This window comes from Silene latifolia, chromosome 9, assembly GCF_048544455.1.
Source record: "Silene latifolia isolate original U9 population chromosome 9, ASM4854445v1, whole genome shotgun sequence".
Taxonomy (NCBI): Eukaryota; Viridiplantae; Streptophyta; class Magnoliopsida; order Caryophyllales; family Caryophyllaceae; genus Silene; species Silene latifolia.
The window spans coordinates 13,699,193-13,716,066 of record NC_133534.1 but is presented as its reverse complement, the minus strand read 5'-3'; positions in this window follow the sequence as shown (position 1 = coordinate 13,716,066).

The window sequence follows — 16,874 nt, the reverse complement described above, 5'->3', positions numbered from 1 at the left end:
ACAATGTGCGGCTTGTCAAAGGTTTGAAACATAATCTCCTTAGTATTTCTCAACTTTGTGATAAGGGTAATGTTGTTGAATTTCATGCTAATGTGTGTCGAATTTTTGATGCCATTACTAATGAACTAATACTCGAAGGAAGACGTGTCAAAGATGTTTACTTAACTAATTTGAACTCTCTATCTGGTCACACCATGTCTTGCATGAGTGTAATGAACAATGATCCTTGGTTATGGCATAAAAGGTTTGGTCATGTTAGTACAAAAACTCTTAATACCCTTAAAAGACTTGATTTGGTTGAAGGCATTCCTAATATAAAATTTGAAATTGATAAAGTATGTGATGAATGTGCTAGAGGTAAACATGTTAAAAGTTCCTTCAAATCCAAAAGAATTATGAGTACATCTCAACCTTTGCAACTTTTACATATCGACTTGTGTGGACCAATGAGAACTAGAAGTAGAGGTGGTAGTCGTTATGTGTGTGTAATTGTTGATGATTACTCTAGGTTTGTTTGGGCACTCTTCCTAAGCTCTAAGGATGAGACATTTGATGAGTTTCTAATTTGGTTAAAGAAGATTCAAAATAAACTTGGTTTAAAACTTGTTTCAATGAGAACCGATCATGGAACCGAATTCGAAAACTCATCATTTGGTGCTTATTGTTATGACAATGGTATAGACCATAACTTCTCGGCTCCTAGAACCCCACAACAAAATGGTGTGGTTGAAAGGATGAATAGAACCCTTGAAGGAATGGCTAGAACAATGTTATTAACTAGTAAGTTGCCTAAGAACTTTTGGGCCGAAGCGGTAAATACCACTTGCTACATTTATAATCGTGTCATGATAAGGAGTATTTTAAATAAAACTCCCTATGAATCATTGCGTGGAAGAAAACCCAACATTTCATATTTTAGATGTTTTGGAAGCAAATGTTTTGTTCACAACAATGGTAAAAACAACTTGGGTAAGTTCGATCCACGTAGTGATGAAGGAGTATTTATTGGATACTCCGATCAAAGCAAGGCCTATAAAGTTTACAATAAACGAACCTTGTTAATTGAAGAAAGCATCCATGTCATTTTTGATGAATCTAGTGTGCTTGGACAGGTACAAAACATGGATAATGATGATGAAGACGAGGATGATGAGTTTGAGATTGGTCTTGTTCGAAAAGACTTCGTGTTCACGGATGAAGAAGCTCCCAAAGACCGAATTGCAACAGATACGAGAGACTGTCACCTTCAAAGGAGAGCAAAGAACTCGGGGGGAACACGTAATACTTGATTCCTCTCTGGAAGCAACAGACCCAACGACTTGTTGCATCCACCTCCAAATCAAGTAACCCAAAACAGTGAGGATGAAGAACCTTCCAGGCCAATAGAAACAGATCCATCTGGATCGATCTTTGTTGAGGGGAACAAGAAACCATTGTTCCAAAGAAGTGGAAACATCAAAGCTCTCATCCACTCTCTAATCTCACAAGTGATCTTAACTCGGGAATTCGAACAAGATCATCCGTCAACCATCTCGCTCACCTCAATGAGTATTGTGCCCACAATGCGTTCCTTTCTCAAATTGAACCTTCAAATGTAACAATCGCCTTGATGGATGCGGATTGGGTGCTTGCCATGCAAGATGAGCTCAATCAATTCAAAAGAAATGAGGTATGGCACTTAGTCCCTAGACCGCCTAATCGTACCATTATTGGTACTAGGTGGGTCTTTCGCAACAAGCTTGATGACTCGGGAGAAATCGTAAGGAACAAGGCTAGACTAGTGGTGCAAGGTTATAACCAACAAGAGGGTATTGATTACGATGAAACCTATGCACCGGTAGCTAGACTTGAGGCCATACGATTGCTTATAGCTTTTGCGGCTCACAAAGGCATTAAACTCTTCCAAATGGATGTCAAAACCGCTTTCTTAAATGGATATTTGGAAGAAGATGTCTTTGTAGAGCAACCACCGGGTTTTGAGAACAATGATTTGCCTAACCATGTTTTCAAATTAGACAAAGCTCTTTATGGTTTAAAACAAGCACCAAGATGTTGGTATGATAGATTGTCTAAATTTCTTATCGAAAATGGTTTTAAAAGAGGCTCCGTTGACAAAACATTGTTCTTGAAGCAACAGTCAGACGAACTGTTGGTTGTACAAGTATATGTTGATGACATTATATTTGGTGCAACAAATGAACTCCTTTACTTATATTTTTCGGAACTAATGAAATCGGAGTTTGAAATAAGCATGATGGGTGAGCTAGGATTCTTCCTTGGGCTCCAAATTAAGCAATCAAAGGATGGAATCATGATCCATCAACAAAAGTATATCAAAGAAATGCTTAAGAAATTTGGGATGACTAATGGTAAGCCTCATGATACACCTATGGTAGCCGGGTCCAAATTGGACAAGGATGAACTCGGTAAGAATGTTAGTGATAAGGTGTATAGAGGTATGATAGGCTCACTTCTCTACTTGACCGCAAGTCGTCCCGACATTCTCTTTAGCGTTTGTTTATGTGCTAGGTTCCAAGCAAATCCGAAAGAATCACATTTCAAAGCCGTTAAACGAATTCTTCGGTATTTGATTGGAACACAAAATCTTTACCTATGGTACCCTTTACATTGTCCTTTTGATCTTATAGGCTTTTCGGACGCGGACTATGCGGGGTGCACGGTGGATAGAAAGAGTACCTCCGGAATTGCAACGTTCTTGGGTCCTTGCTTGACCTCTTGGGCCTCAAAGAAACAAAACACGGTAGCTCTTTCTACGGCCGAAAGTGAGTACGTTAGCGCGGCACATTGTTGTTCTCAACTCCTTTGGGTAAAACAACAACTCTCGGATTTTGGTATTATTTTTGACTCCATTCCTTTAATGTGTGATAATACGAGTGCAATAAATATTTCCAAAAATCCTATTCAACACTCTAAAACCAAACATATTGATATTCGTCACCATTTTATTCGTGATCATGTGGAAAAAGGACATATTAAACTTATCTTTTGCAAGACCGAAAATCAAATTGCCGATATTTTTACTAAGCCACTTGCAAGAGAACATTTTGAGAAATTTAGACATGAAATTGGGTTAATTAATAGCTTGTGATTTTTAGTGTGAGTATTACAAAATTCCTTAATTGATTAAATTAAACTTGGATATATGTTATTAAGTGTTCTAAGTGCATTGACATCATGTTTGGACCAAAATTGACACCGTATTTGTGAGTCGGTAATCACTCAACCTCATATCTAAATTTACGTTTATTATATGCTACCTTGCGTTTTTATTTCGAGTAATTGAATTTGTTTAAGTCGGGCCAACCACCTCTCTTACATCATTAAATGGGCCATTAAATTCCTCAACCCACTACCTATCACTACCCGTCCAAATCGCCTAAACCCAATTACCCTTCCATCTCCCAAAATCCATTAACACCATCAAAGCTAAACTACCCTTAACTCACAATGGTAAAAACCTCCTTTAACACAACCATACCCATTAAACCCACAAAAATTACCTCCCCTGTCACATCAAATCCGCCCACATCACCAACCCCAACCATGCCTCCAGTCAAAACATCTTACGCCTTTCCTCCACAAACCTCAAACACGACATCAACAAACCCAGATCCACCTAGCCCTCAACCATCACCAAAACCCACTGACCCTCCATCATCCGACGACATACCCATCTCCACAATGGTAGGACGACGCACTCGTGGTGGTCGGAAGAAAAGCTCCACTGTTCCGAGCTCCTCCTCTGAACCGGTTACTGTTTTGGTTGAAGATGTTGAAGATGAAACCGAATTTGACTTGAATGAAAATCCGTCGAAATCCGGCGAGTCCGACTCGACTCCGGCGAAAAAGAACAACAGAAGAAAAGAAAAAGCCTCCTCCTCTCAATTACCCCCAATATCAGAAACTCTCGAGCAAAGTAATGTTGATAACCCGACTATTGATACCCCAATTGAAAATCCCAGTGAACCTCCTCACAAAAAATCGAAACCATTGAAGAAAAAGCTTGTATATCTTGCTCCCTCCGACCCGGTATCCCTAACCTCGAAGTGGGATCTAGCCATTGTTTGGGCTCACCTTGAGAGTATCGACCTCCCTACTTCCATTTACAAAAATTGTGAAAGGTTGATGAACATCAAAGCAATTCACTCTCCTCGGATGTATAATCAAACATGGTTCGAGCCGCCTGCTTTTCACTCTGTCCGTGATATGGTTTTAGCTCAAGGTTGGGAGAAGCTGTTGGAAATGCGTGAGCCGGTGTTTGTGAGCGAGGTGTTTCAGTTCTTCGCAACTGTTCGGGTTGATAAATCTGGTGAATTCCTTACGGCAAAGGTGAATGGTAAGCCACTTAAACTTTCTCAAACTGATTTCGCTACAGCCCTTGGTATTCCAGTCGGAGGTTATGACAAACTTCCCTCCGAAACTTGGGTAGCTTTACCTTATGCCTCACCTCTAAATATCGCCCAAACCGTTTGTCCCAAAACCGTTTCACCCGGACCCGTGAGCAACACCCAAATCCCACCTCCTCTTCGAATTATTTTCAATATGCTTTGTAGGTCAATTTACCCTTCGGGTGATAGAGGAAAACTCACCATTGCCTTACAATATTTAATCTATCACATTGCTACCCATAAGAAGGTGAACCTAGTTGGGCTAATGTTTAAACGTTTTCATCTTATCTCGACCAAGCTTCGTCGACCTTCTTCTAGCTTGATTCATTTACCCTATGGAATGTGGTTATCGGTTGTGCTCAAGGCACACGGGGTTTTAGTGAATACTAGCTTGGGTTCATTGGATATGTGTGATGTTATGAGTGATGGGCAAATGGGGAAGATGCTTATCAAGGTTGAGAATGATGAGTTAATTTCTGTGAAAATTAAGAAGGACCCGGAAGTTGGGTCATCTAGTCAAGGGAATACGGGTAATATGCGGGATGTACTCAATGCCGTGGCTGAGTTAGGTGCGTGGATTAGGGAAGATGCTCGTCAAAAGGACTTGGCAATCTCGGCCCTTGCTTCTACTTTGGACCTCATCCGTGGTGAGGTGGATATTATTTCCACCCTTGTGTCAACAAAAGAGGTTGGTGAAGATGCTAATGTGGATGATGATCCGTTGGGTAGTGGCTCGGATGGTGAACAAGCCTCCTCTCCTTAGCCTTTCCATTTCCTCTCGGCCTATTAACCCTTACCCGTACCCCCTTATTTTGTCCCACCGGTTGTGCCTTTCTAAGACTTGTTTTATTGCTTGTTATTTTGAACATTTGGTGGTGTATGTTAAACTCTATTTAGCTTTGTTGAACTTTGATTAACATATGCTTAATCCTTGTTGATGTTGACCTTGTTACCTTATCACACTTCCATGTGTCTTTTTGTGTTTTCTTATGAAATATCTGCACTCTAATGCTTGTGACATCCCTATCCTTTTGATGATGTCAAGAGGGGGAAAAGGTAAACTCATGCTTTAAAATCTCCTTGCTTATTGATTAAACTAATGGCTTGTCTAACCTTCTTAGCTTGATTCTTGTTTTGGGGCAATGTAAAATTGTCAAGGTAAGGTAAGGTAATATTGTCCCTTCTCTATCATTTGATCTTGCTTGCTAAAATCTTGAATTAAGGTGTTTACATTGCTTATACATTCGTTTGGGGCTTGTCATCATCAAAGGGGGAATTTGTTGGGTTCCTTATGTTGATGATAACATGCCCATTTGATTTGTGTTATCTTAGTTTACCTTTTCAGGATTAATGATGTAATCAAGCTTGGATTAAGAAGTGTTGAAGTTGTTATTATCCCATTGTAATTAGTCGTGTGTCATCTAATGTACAAGCGAGAAAGTTAAGTATAGTAGAGTAATAGAAACAGTCCAGACGACTGTTGCTTTCACACGCAAACAGCTGTTTGGATTATGCCACAACTCGAGAAACTTGAAGCCCCTTTTTATCTTTCAAAGCTTTCACGTGATTATCTTTTTTCAAAGATAAAATATCAGATTTTTATTAAGGAGTAGTCTTCTTTAAAGAGTGGTTTGAATTATTCAAAATGTTTCCTCTTTATGCAAATTCAATCCCTTGGTTTTTAAGAAAACAAAAGTTGCTTTTTGCCATATTTGTGTTAACTTGTCATCATATGACTTGTCTCACATCCTTTGTTTTTCTGATTTTGCATGAGCATTTAAGGTTATCTTTCAAACCTTCTTTCTCTATTCTTACCTTTGCAAAAGACTCCTTTTTGGTGCTAGTTTTGGGTGGTTGCTATTGCCCTTCACATGCAAGGTCTTTGACCCTTCAAAACCCTAGCAATCCCTTCACTCACCTCCTCTATAAATACCGAGTCCCTCCCTCATTAAATCCCCAAGACTTTTCTGAATTAATTCTTTCATGTTTTGCAAATTGTTTTAAAGCTTAAAACCGTGTTCTTTGCAAAATCCTTTAAAAAGTCTTCAAGTGTCTTTCAGTTTCTACAGTCGTGGCTACTGTTGCTTCTCTATACTAAACTCTCTTGCTTAAAAGTGTTGATCTTGTAAAAGTTGTCCACCTCTATTCTTTGTTAAGAATGTGTTAGTGGAAACTTGATCCTTTACATTTTAAGTGTGTTAGTAGAGTTTAAGACGGAGTAGTCTTTTACTCTTGACAACCGGAGTAGGTTGTGTGTTGGCAATCGGAGTAGATTGCGAGTTGGCTTGTCATAGAACGGAGTAGTTCTTGTACTAGCTTTGCAACCGGAGTAGGTTGGCGTCTTTTATTACAAGGGTCTTTTAGTTTTCGGAGTAGATCACTAAAGGAAAGTAATAAAAAGGTAGATTGGACGTAGGCACTTGAGTTTCTTGCCGAACCAATTCAAAAATCCCGTGTTCAAGTGCTTACTTTATTTCCGCTGCTTTATACTTTGTTTGTTTGTTTTGTTTCGCTTAAAATTAGAAGTAACAGTTCATCATACCGTCGCATTTGGTCTGCAGTCACAATTCACAAACTGAGACAAATAGATACAGTCAGAACGATTGTTGCTTTCATACTTCAGCAAACACTCATCGTAATACTTGTTCAATCTTTCAATATTATTCAAAGTATTCTCTAATCTCCTTTGTTCACTTAACTTACTTTAATCCAATAAAGTTGAAGTTATAAATTTTAAAAGGGTACCTAATTCACCCCCTCCCCCTCTTAGGTACTTGAATCCATAAACTCAACAGATATTATATTAGCACACACAATTATATACTCCCTCCATACCAATCCAAAGGTAACATAGGGAAAATGGGGGAAACCAAGAAAAAAGTGTAAATGTGGGGGCAAAAGAGGAAGGCAAGCTTAAAATGCAAAAATATAAACAAGGACAACTTGGTTTTTATGTAAATATATGGATGAAATGAGGGTATTTTTGTCATTTTTCAGTTCATTTATGGTATGTTACCTTTGGATTGGTATGGACATTTAAGGGAAGTGTTATCTTTGGATTGGTACGGAGGGAGTATGAGTTATTTCTCAAATTAATGGGGTGAGGATTTAGTATTCACCCCATCACCCCCTATAAATCCGCCCCTAATTGTAGCTCATCTAACAAAAAAAGCTACAATCACAAATTCACAACAAGCTCATACAAATCTTCAAAATATAAAGAACAAAAACTGATGATCCCTAACTTCTGATATATACAAATACTAGGTTTGATGTTTGGTCTCGCTCGAACTACCTCTATTTATCGTTAACTGGGTCAGATTTGGGTTGGTCATTTCGGGTTTGAAGACTTCGGGTCGGGTCATTTTGGGTTCAACTTATTTTCGGGTTAACTATTATCAAGTTATTTATGAATAAATTGATAATAATTCGTAGTGGTTAAGACGGAGGTATTGTGGACAATAGGTTCCAGGTTCGAATCCCCCCTCCCCTTTATTGTAATGCGACTTTGTGCTGCGCGCTTCGATTGACCAAAAAAAAAAAAAAAAACAAACATTCGAGTCGGGTCAATTCGGGATCAGGTCTAATTCGGGCCTTAACTTTGGATATCGGGCCAATTAAATACCCATTCCTCCCGCTTGTAATGGCACGACCAATTAAATACCCCTTTCTCCCGCTTGTAACACTAATCTTTTATCTTCTTAAATATTGTGCCATTAATCAAATAAACAATGACAAACCCCCAAAATTCATCAAGTATCAACAATCAGTTGACCCAAATTTCAGAATTCAAGTTCTTGCCACCCGAAATCTGGTTTGAGATTCTCGCAAAATTGCCAGTGAAAACCCTAAAATTGCCAGTGAAAACCCTATTAAAATTCAGGTGCGTATGTAAATCTTGGTGCTCTATTATCGATGATCCTAATTTTATTCACATTCATTTTCAACTTTCCCAGGTTTCTGCGAATCACAATAGATCATTTTTAACATTTGATAGTTTGGATTATCGCGAACATCAACACTTAGGATGTTTATTGAATGTTCGTCATTCCAAAACCCTTCGAGAAACCGGTCTCATTTTCAGGAAATACGATTTGTACTCTTATATTAGTATAGCTAGCTATAATGGGTTGATCCTTGTTAGTAAATATGAGGGTTATCATCTAAAAGAATTGCGATTATGGAACCCTTGTATTCGTAAATCATTGGCAATTCCCGCTTGTCCATTTTCGCCGTCTTTGTTGGAGAATTGCCAATATGTGTTTGGGTACGCTTCTGTTAGTAAGGATTATAAAGTCGTTGCGATTGCATTGGGGAAAGATGTGGGTTAAGATGCTAAGAAGATGTATCTTGCAGTTTATACACTCCGTGATCAACAATGGACTGTTAGAAATGATGGGTTGAGTTTCGATTTTCCAAATACTTGGAAGTTTCTGCCATTTTATTGTTTAGGGACTGCTGTTTTCTTGAAAGGAGTGGTATATTGGCTTGGGATTATTGATCAAGATAGGAATGGATATAGTCATTTGGGTTCCTTTGACTTTGATAAGGAAGAAATCGCTTTTTCGGAATTGCCAGCTAGTTGGGATGAAAGAGGGTCAATTTGGTTTCTGTTTCTTCTTGGGGAATCACTAGCGATTTTCAGAATTTCTAAGGTTGCTTCCAGCATATGGGTGCTAGAACAGGATAACAGAAAGGGGACATGGACTCAAAGGTTCTCAGGGAAATCAAGTCCGGATGGTTATCGAGTATTTAGACTTATGGATAACACAAAGGTTTTGTTTTGTGAGAGTGATGGTGGCTATTTTATTTGTGGGAATAAGTCGTATAATATAGCTAGTTGTGAAGTGCAAGAGTCGTATAATATGGCTAGTTCGCCTAGTTGTATAATACAACTAGAAATGTACTTGGAGAGCTTGGTGTTGTCTAAAGGATACGGAGCACTTGATTTGAGGGTTTTCCCATAAATGAGTGAATACTACTGCTGCTGGATATGTCAATTGCTACTAACTCGATTTGTATTATTCGGACATATTCTCATAGCTTTTTAATTTTTCTTTGTTTGGCAGTCCAGCGGCTTTGTGTGCCTAGAATTCTGCAGACGGGTTTGTAAGTTGTATCAGTGTATGGTATACTATGTATATGCATGTGTCTGTTACTTATACTGCACCTCTGCAGACTGCAGCGTATATGAAACTCGCTGTCCTGCTTGGGAAGTAATCTGAAGTTGGATAACTTGATGTACATCTGTGATGTTTGCATGCTGAGAAGTATAATATCGTTCCAACTGATCAGACTTGGTTACTTGATTTTTTCTGGCTACTAATTTTGACGTGTTAGCAGGAAACTCATTGAGAAACCTGGAGTATATGATTGTTCTTGAATCGGAGCTGCAAATGATGATTTCAAGTTTCACGTCTTGTGTGAATGTGATTCATTTGCAGGCGCAATGATTTCAACTTCTGATGTACTGTTTAGGTTGCTAGATTTGTTACCATAGTTCATTGTTCACGTAACTTCTGATCCTACTGTGTGCCACAAGACGCCCTTATCAGTCTGGATTCGATTCGTAGGGGTCAAAGTTAATTAAAGCTGTTAACAATCTGGTTTCGGTTTGTAGGGGTCAAAGGTAATTACAAAGTTAACTACTGTACGTGCCATAAGACGCCACGCGAAGGACATATACAGTTTTATAATGCCCTTATCCTTCTGGAAGCGATTCGTAGGGGTCAAAGTTAATTATCGCTATTATCAATCTGGTATCGCTTTGTGGGGGTCAAACGTAAATTACAAAGCTAATTAAGTTATGGTATTTCGAGTTATAACTGAAGTTACAGTAAATAGGGTAAAACAGGCCTAACACAAATCATCTAAACCGCGCTACTATCCATACCCTGATAAACAAACTTCAATATGCACTTGAGTAGGAGGTCCGAAGTACAACCCGGAAATCTTAATAATAAAAAAGCTAAACCAAAGGAAATTGCAATTAAATTAAACAAATTAAATACGAGTAACTTAGAACATACTGAAATCGAAACATGTTTAAATCAAATTAGAATTTACTGAAATAATCAGAGGGATATTACTCTTTAAGCTATAATTTTGTTTAGTTTGGCAGTTGCAGTAATGTGGTTAGTCACGATTTTTCGTCGTAGAGTAGCTGCCATTGATCTTGCTCTTTCACGACATCTATCGAACTTGCGATCACCAGACCCATACCAAAATTCGTCCTCTCCGTCATCATATTCAATAACACCATCTTCATATCTCGACGACAATTCCTTCTTCAACTTGGATTCACTTTGATTCTTCCCATTGTTGTCCTTTTCTTCTTTAACGACGGCCACCTCCGAGGTAACAGCCTCTTTTTTCTGCTTCTTAGGGCGCTTTCGTTGCTTGAACTTCAAGGTAACATGATCATTATCCTTAGGTTTCTTCTTTAACTGTAGTAATGATATCTCGTAAATATTAGCATTGTCATCGTCCAGATTCGATAACAAGAAAAAGGGATTAGCTCTTGCACACTCCATAACGCAAGATGAATGAATGAGTTAATAATAATAATAATAAGGTGAAAGATGATATTGGTGTACGTTATACATAGTAGAGTATTTATAGGAGGAACCTAGAGCAGATAGTTTCCTAATTACAACTAGAATTGGAAAACGGAAATTCTCAATTTTAAACTAAAGGTAACTTTGTGTCTAGAATTTACCATATTTTCTGCGTGAAAATCAAAAAAAAAAAAAAAAAAAAAAAAAAAAAAAAAAAAAAAAAAACTAGAATTGGAAAGTTCGGGTCAATATTATTATTGACGAAATTTCTAAAACCGAGTTACCTAATTTCAATTAAACTTTCCTTTTTTAACTACTGCAATGTTTTTCTAATTAGGATTTGGATTACTCTTCGAATTAGGAAACTATCTGTAGGTTCGTCCTATAAATAATCTACTTTGTATAACACCAATATCATTCATCTTAAATCTTAAAATTACATCAAAATCAAATATTCTATCTTACGTAGTTAGGCTTCAAGAAATACAAATTATTACAAACCCAAAAAAAAAATTCAATTTAACCCTAGAACATCAAAAACAAGATGATGATGGAGTGTTCAAGAGATAATCCCTTTTTCTTGTTATCTAATCTCATGGATGATAATGCTACTAATATTCACGACATATCGTCACTACTACTACCTTTAATGAAGAGTACTCCTAAGGATAATAATGGTCATGTTACCTTGAAGGTCAAGCAACGAAAGTACCCTAAGAAGCATCAAAAAGAGGGTTTTGCTTCGGAGGTGGTCGTCGTTAAGGAAGAAAAGGACAACAATGGGAATATTCAAAGTGAACCCGAGTTGAAGAAGGAATTATCGTCGAGATATGAAGATGGTTTTACGGATTTTGATAACGGAGAGGACGAATTTTGGTATGGGTCTAGTGATCGCAAGGTCGATAGATGTCAAGAAAGAGCAAGATCAAAGACAGCTACTCTACGACAAAAAGCCGCGACTAAGCAAATTACTGCAACAGCCAAACTAAACAGAATTATGGGTTAAAGGTAGCATACGTCCCAGGACTAGTAATGTCTCTGTTGAAGATATTACGGTATATTGTAATATATACCGTAATCGTAATAATATTATATTATAGAATAAGAATATTATGCTACTACTATTAGAAGATACGATTATTATATTTAGATCTTTATCCGTACTATAAATACGGAGCTATTGTAAGTGTTGAAGGGTACGAACAATTATCAATAATACTATGCTTTCCGCTCTCTTCGATTTCTAATATGGTATCAGAGCCTCACGCTCTTGAGGCCTAAATACACAATATTTTGCCGCCTGCCGGTGGGCATATGATATACAACGCCCACCGGCGGGATTTCAATACCGATTTCAATCTACTCGTACTTTCATCTTTATTTAAAAAAAAAAAAAAAAAAAAAAAAAAAAAATCGACGAATCCAAGGAAACCACACCAATCTTTCACGCCACTTGATGGTGTGATACTGTGATGTCAATTTGATAGTAGCATTGGAGTAATCAATGGTGGTTTTGATTTACTTCTTTGCCATTCAACATTTAAACGGATGATTTTCCGTTAAATCGAAATTTGTCAGATTCGAAAACTTTGACATTTCTGACACGAAATTTTAGCGAGCTCGAAAGACGAAAAAAAACAAGATCGACTTTCTCGTTTCGTTTGAATTTTAACGGGTTCGAAAAGCTACGACGTTCCCGTCCGACGATTTACAGGTTCGAAAAGATTGACGTTTCTGTAGAAGATTTGAAGATCGAAAATTGAAGATCATCGGATTTTTCTCCTTTCCAAATTTGGCAAACCCATGGAAATTTGATAAATTACCATGAGTTTGAGGGGGGATGTTACGAGATATCGGTATATGTCGAGATATCGACATATTCATATTTAGGAAATACGGTATCGTGATATATCGTAGAGAATAATATTGATATTATATTTTATAGTGTTTCCGGTAATAGGAGATCTTAAGTCTACTATATATACGACATCTTATTGTATTGGTAGAACCACGATTGATTATCAATAATACAACGAATCTATCTTTATGAATTCTCCTTCTCCGATTTCTAATATATTAGAAATCGGAGAGAGCGGAAAGCATAGTATTATTGATAATTGTTCGTACCCTTCAACACTTACAATAGCTCCGTATTTATAGTACGGATAAAGATCTAAATATAATAATCGTATCTTCTAATAGTAGTAGCATAATATTCTTATTCTATAATATAATATTATTACGATTACGGTATATATTACAATATACCGTAATATCTTCAACATCCCCCCTCAAACCCATGGTAATTTGTCTAAATTTCCATGGGTTTGCAAGGTAGACAAAGAGAAGCGGCTCTCTTTTCGAATTGGTTTCGTCGGGCGGGAACGTCGTCGCTTTTCGAACCCACCAAATCGTTGAAATTTCGTTGTCAAGAACGTCGCATTTTTTCGAACTTGACAAATATTGGTGCGTAACTCGCCAGTCGATGCGTATAGGACTCGCCAGACCGAGTTCGTGTAAATCGCCAATAATTATGAAAAGACCAAACTTTGTTGACCTTCTTTTGAAGAGGATGGATTCAACAGGGAATAGAAATATAATCATACGAAATACTACGGAAAAGATAAACATTTTTTTTTTTTTTTTGCAAGTAATTAATTCTAATTTGCAAGTAATTTGTATGGATTTCAATAATTTGGTATTATCTTTATTTACTAGAATAGTTGTTTAATTTGTTTCATTGTAACTCCTTGTGTTTCAATTAGTAATACCATGAGTAATACCGAGTATCATGTTTGTTAATAGAAATATGGACGCGATCAGTGGCATGTATTTAATCCATCTCGTACAATCTTTCTCATCGAGGGATGACGATATCCAGGGTTTTGATTATATACGTTGGTTGCCCGTAGAAATCTCATCCATGATAAACTTAATCCTTTTGAAAGTAATTTATTTTAGTAGTATTGGGCAATGATCAACAGGGACAAGATTCAACAATGTTTGTGCATAGCCAAAAAAACGATTATATATACCATCAAGATGTAAAATAATATTGTACAACCATATAAAAATTTAATCGAAGTTATGTGTATGGAATACTTGTCTAGGATTTTAGCTGCTATAGCTCATCAGGACTCTTTCAAGTTTCACCGACTTTGCAATCCTCTGCAATTAAACCATTAATTATTTGTTGATGACCTTCTTATGTTCTGTAAGGGGGATGAATCATCTATTATGTGGCTATTGAGAGGATTTGCCACATTCTCTGCTGCTTCAGGTGTGGAGTTAATTTAAATAAAGAGAAAACTAATACTTATTTCAATGGAGTGGCTGCTGGTATTGTGACTGATATCCTTCAAGTCTCGGGTTTTAAAAAGTGTAAGTTGCCTTTTAAATATCTTGGGATACCAATTTCCTCTAAGAAATTAACTAAGAATGAAGGCTTGAAGCTGAAGGACAGGATTGTAGCTCGCATTAGAGGGTTGGGGACTAGGAAATTGTCATATGCTGGTAGGCTTGTGTTGGTTAATTCTGTTCTGTCTACAATGCACTCTTACTGGTCCTCTATTTTTCTCATTCCTAATGGCATCATGAAGAGGATTGAAGCTTATTGTAGGAATTTTCTATGGGGTGGGGCAGCTGAATACAAAAAAGTTCCTAATGTCAGTTGGGGGATTTGTTGTCTACCAAAAGAGGAAGAGGGATTGGGTATTAAACAGACAAAGAATTGGAACAAGACTCAATTGGGAAAGTATGCTTGGTGGGTGGCATCAAAAACAGACCATCTATAGGTTCGATGGATTAATCATGTTTATATGAAAGGGGGAGATTGGACAGCTTATGTTTCTCCCTCTGACTGTAGTTGGTCATGGAGGAAAATTAGTCACATTTTCTCCACTTTCAAACAAGCATACACTAACAATATATGGTTGAATACTGATGCTGAGTATACTGTTGCTGATGGATATAATTGGTCAAGGCAGACTGCTCCCAAAATATCATTGAGGTATGTTTGCTGGAACAGACTCAATGTCCCAAAGCATTCGTTTATTTTTTGGGCTTGGATACATCACAGGCTGCTCACAAAGGATAGAGTGATTGCTATGGGTTTACAGATTGATGGCAACTGTGATTTATGTATGGCAGCACCTAAAACTCATGATCATTTGCTCTGTGACTGTGTCTTTAGTGGGAAGTGTCTGAAGATTTTGCAGGACCTGATTTGTGCGCAGTTCCCATTAAAGGACTTGGTTGATTGGTATAGAAATGGAAGGGAAAAATCAAAGCTGGTGAGGAATTATATTGGAGCATGTCATGTTGCTCTGTTGTATGCACTGTGGAAAGCTAGAAATGATGCACAGATGCATCAGGTGGGTACTAGGCCTGAAGTCATTATCCAACAGCTTAGGAGGGAGATCAAAGCCAGATTAATGAGGATGAATGCAAGCACTATGAAGCCACGTGACTGTAGGTGGTTGGCGAATTTGACTATTTAATTGATATTTTTATACAGTTTTTGCAAAATATAGGCACTGGTTGTAACAATTTTGACACTGTGTATTTTTTTTTTTGAGATCAATATACTTTACCTTACACAAAAAAAAAAAAGGTAATAATGATCGTTAATAAAATTATGTTAGCATAAAATTTTCTTACAATCCTCTTTACACAATAAAGGTTAAAACATCCTTAGGGAATCCACAATAGATGAACCTCTTTAGAGGTTAGTCACTTGACACATCACCAAATTAACAAACCTCTTCAATAACAAACTTATACATAACAATAGACAAACCTTTTCAAAGTTCATGTTATAGGACCCACTTCAAATTATCCATTTTTTTCTCTCATATGTTGGGTGCTTTTTATGGACCACCACTTGCCATGTCATCCCACAAACCTGTATACAAATATGTAACAATTCTCATCTATGAACCTCAAACCTCATCTCCAACAATAGAGAGCTTTGTAATAAATCTCTAAAAAGTAGACAAACCTTTATTAATAGGGTTTTTCTAATGCGTGCCCTAAGGGCACACATTAATAACCTAAATGTGGTAAGATTTGAAGAGATTCTCATCAAATATTCAAGTATAAACTCATTTTTACCATAATTAGTGAGAATCTCTTGCAAATCTTACCACATTTAGGTTATTAATGTGTGCCCGTAGGGCACACGTTAGAAAAACCCTTATTAATAAACCTTTATTATTGATGCTCTTACACTATGAAGCCCAGGTAGTCTGATAGACGGGCAAGAAAAACATTGGCCCACTTAGTTAGTGGGTTTGGCAATGTTACGGTTAGATCTCCAATGATTGTCTAGTTTCTTGTAGGAAATAGTTAGATGGGCTTTGTGCCTTTGCTTAACCCAATTGCTAAATATTGTCGACAAATTACTTTAAAACGTCCATAATTTTAATAAAATACTCAAATTATCTTTCTCACCCATAATATTTCTATAAACTATCGATAACGACAACCAATTAAATTGATAAATCGTCGTTTTGATTTTAAAAAATGTCAATCCATGCATTCTAAGTCGCTTGACTTATCTTTTTCAATAGGTGGATCAAATTGTAGATTCTTTAATTGTTGTTATTCTTTATTCGTTGTTCGATTCGATTCATCGATAAAATTGTTTTCCGATAGTATAAGTTACATGTTTGGGATGAGACGGCTAATTTGGTAAGTTCATTAAACTTGTTGATGATTCAAAATAATGTATCGATTACCTTAAGCAATTGAGATTATATTCCACGGTTAAAACATGAAAATAATACGAAACATGAAAATAGGACAAACGATCTACCCGTACCCGGATCGCGACACGTAATTTACTGGTCTATGTGACAAAGTCTATCTACAACAAACCAAACATTCTATCATTGGAGATGAGAGCGAA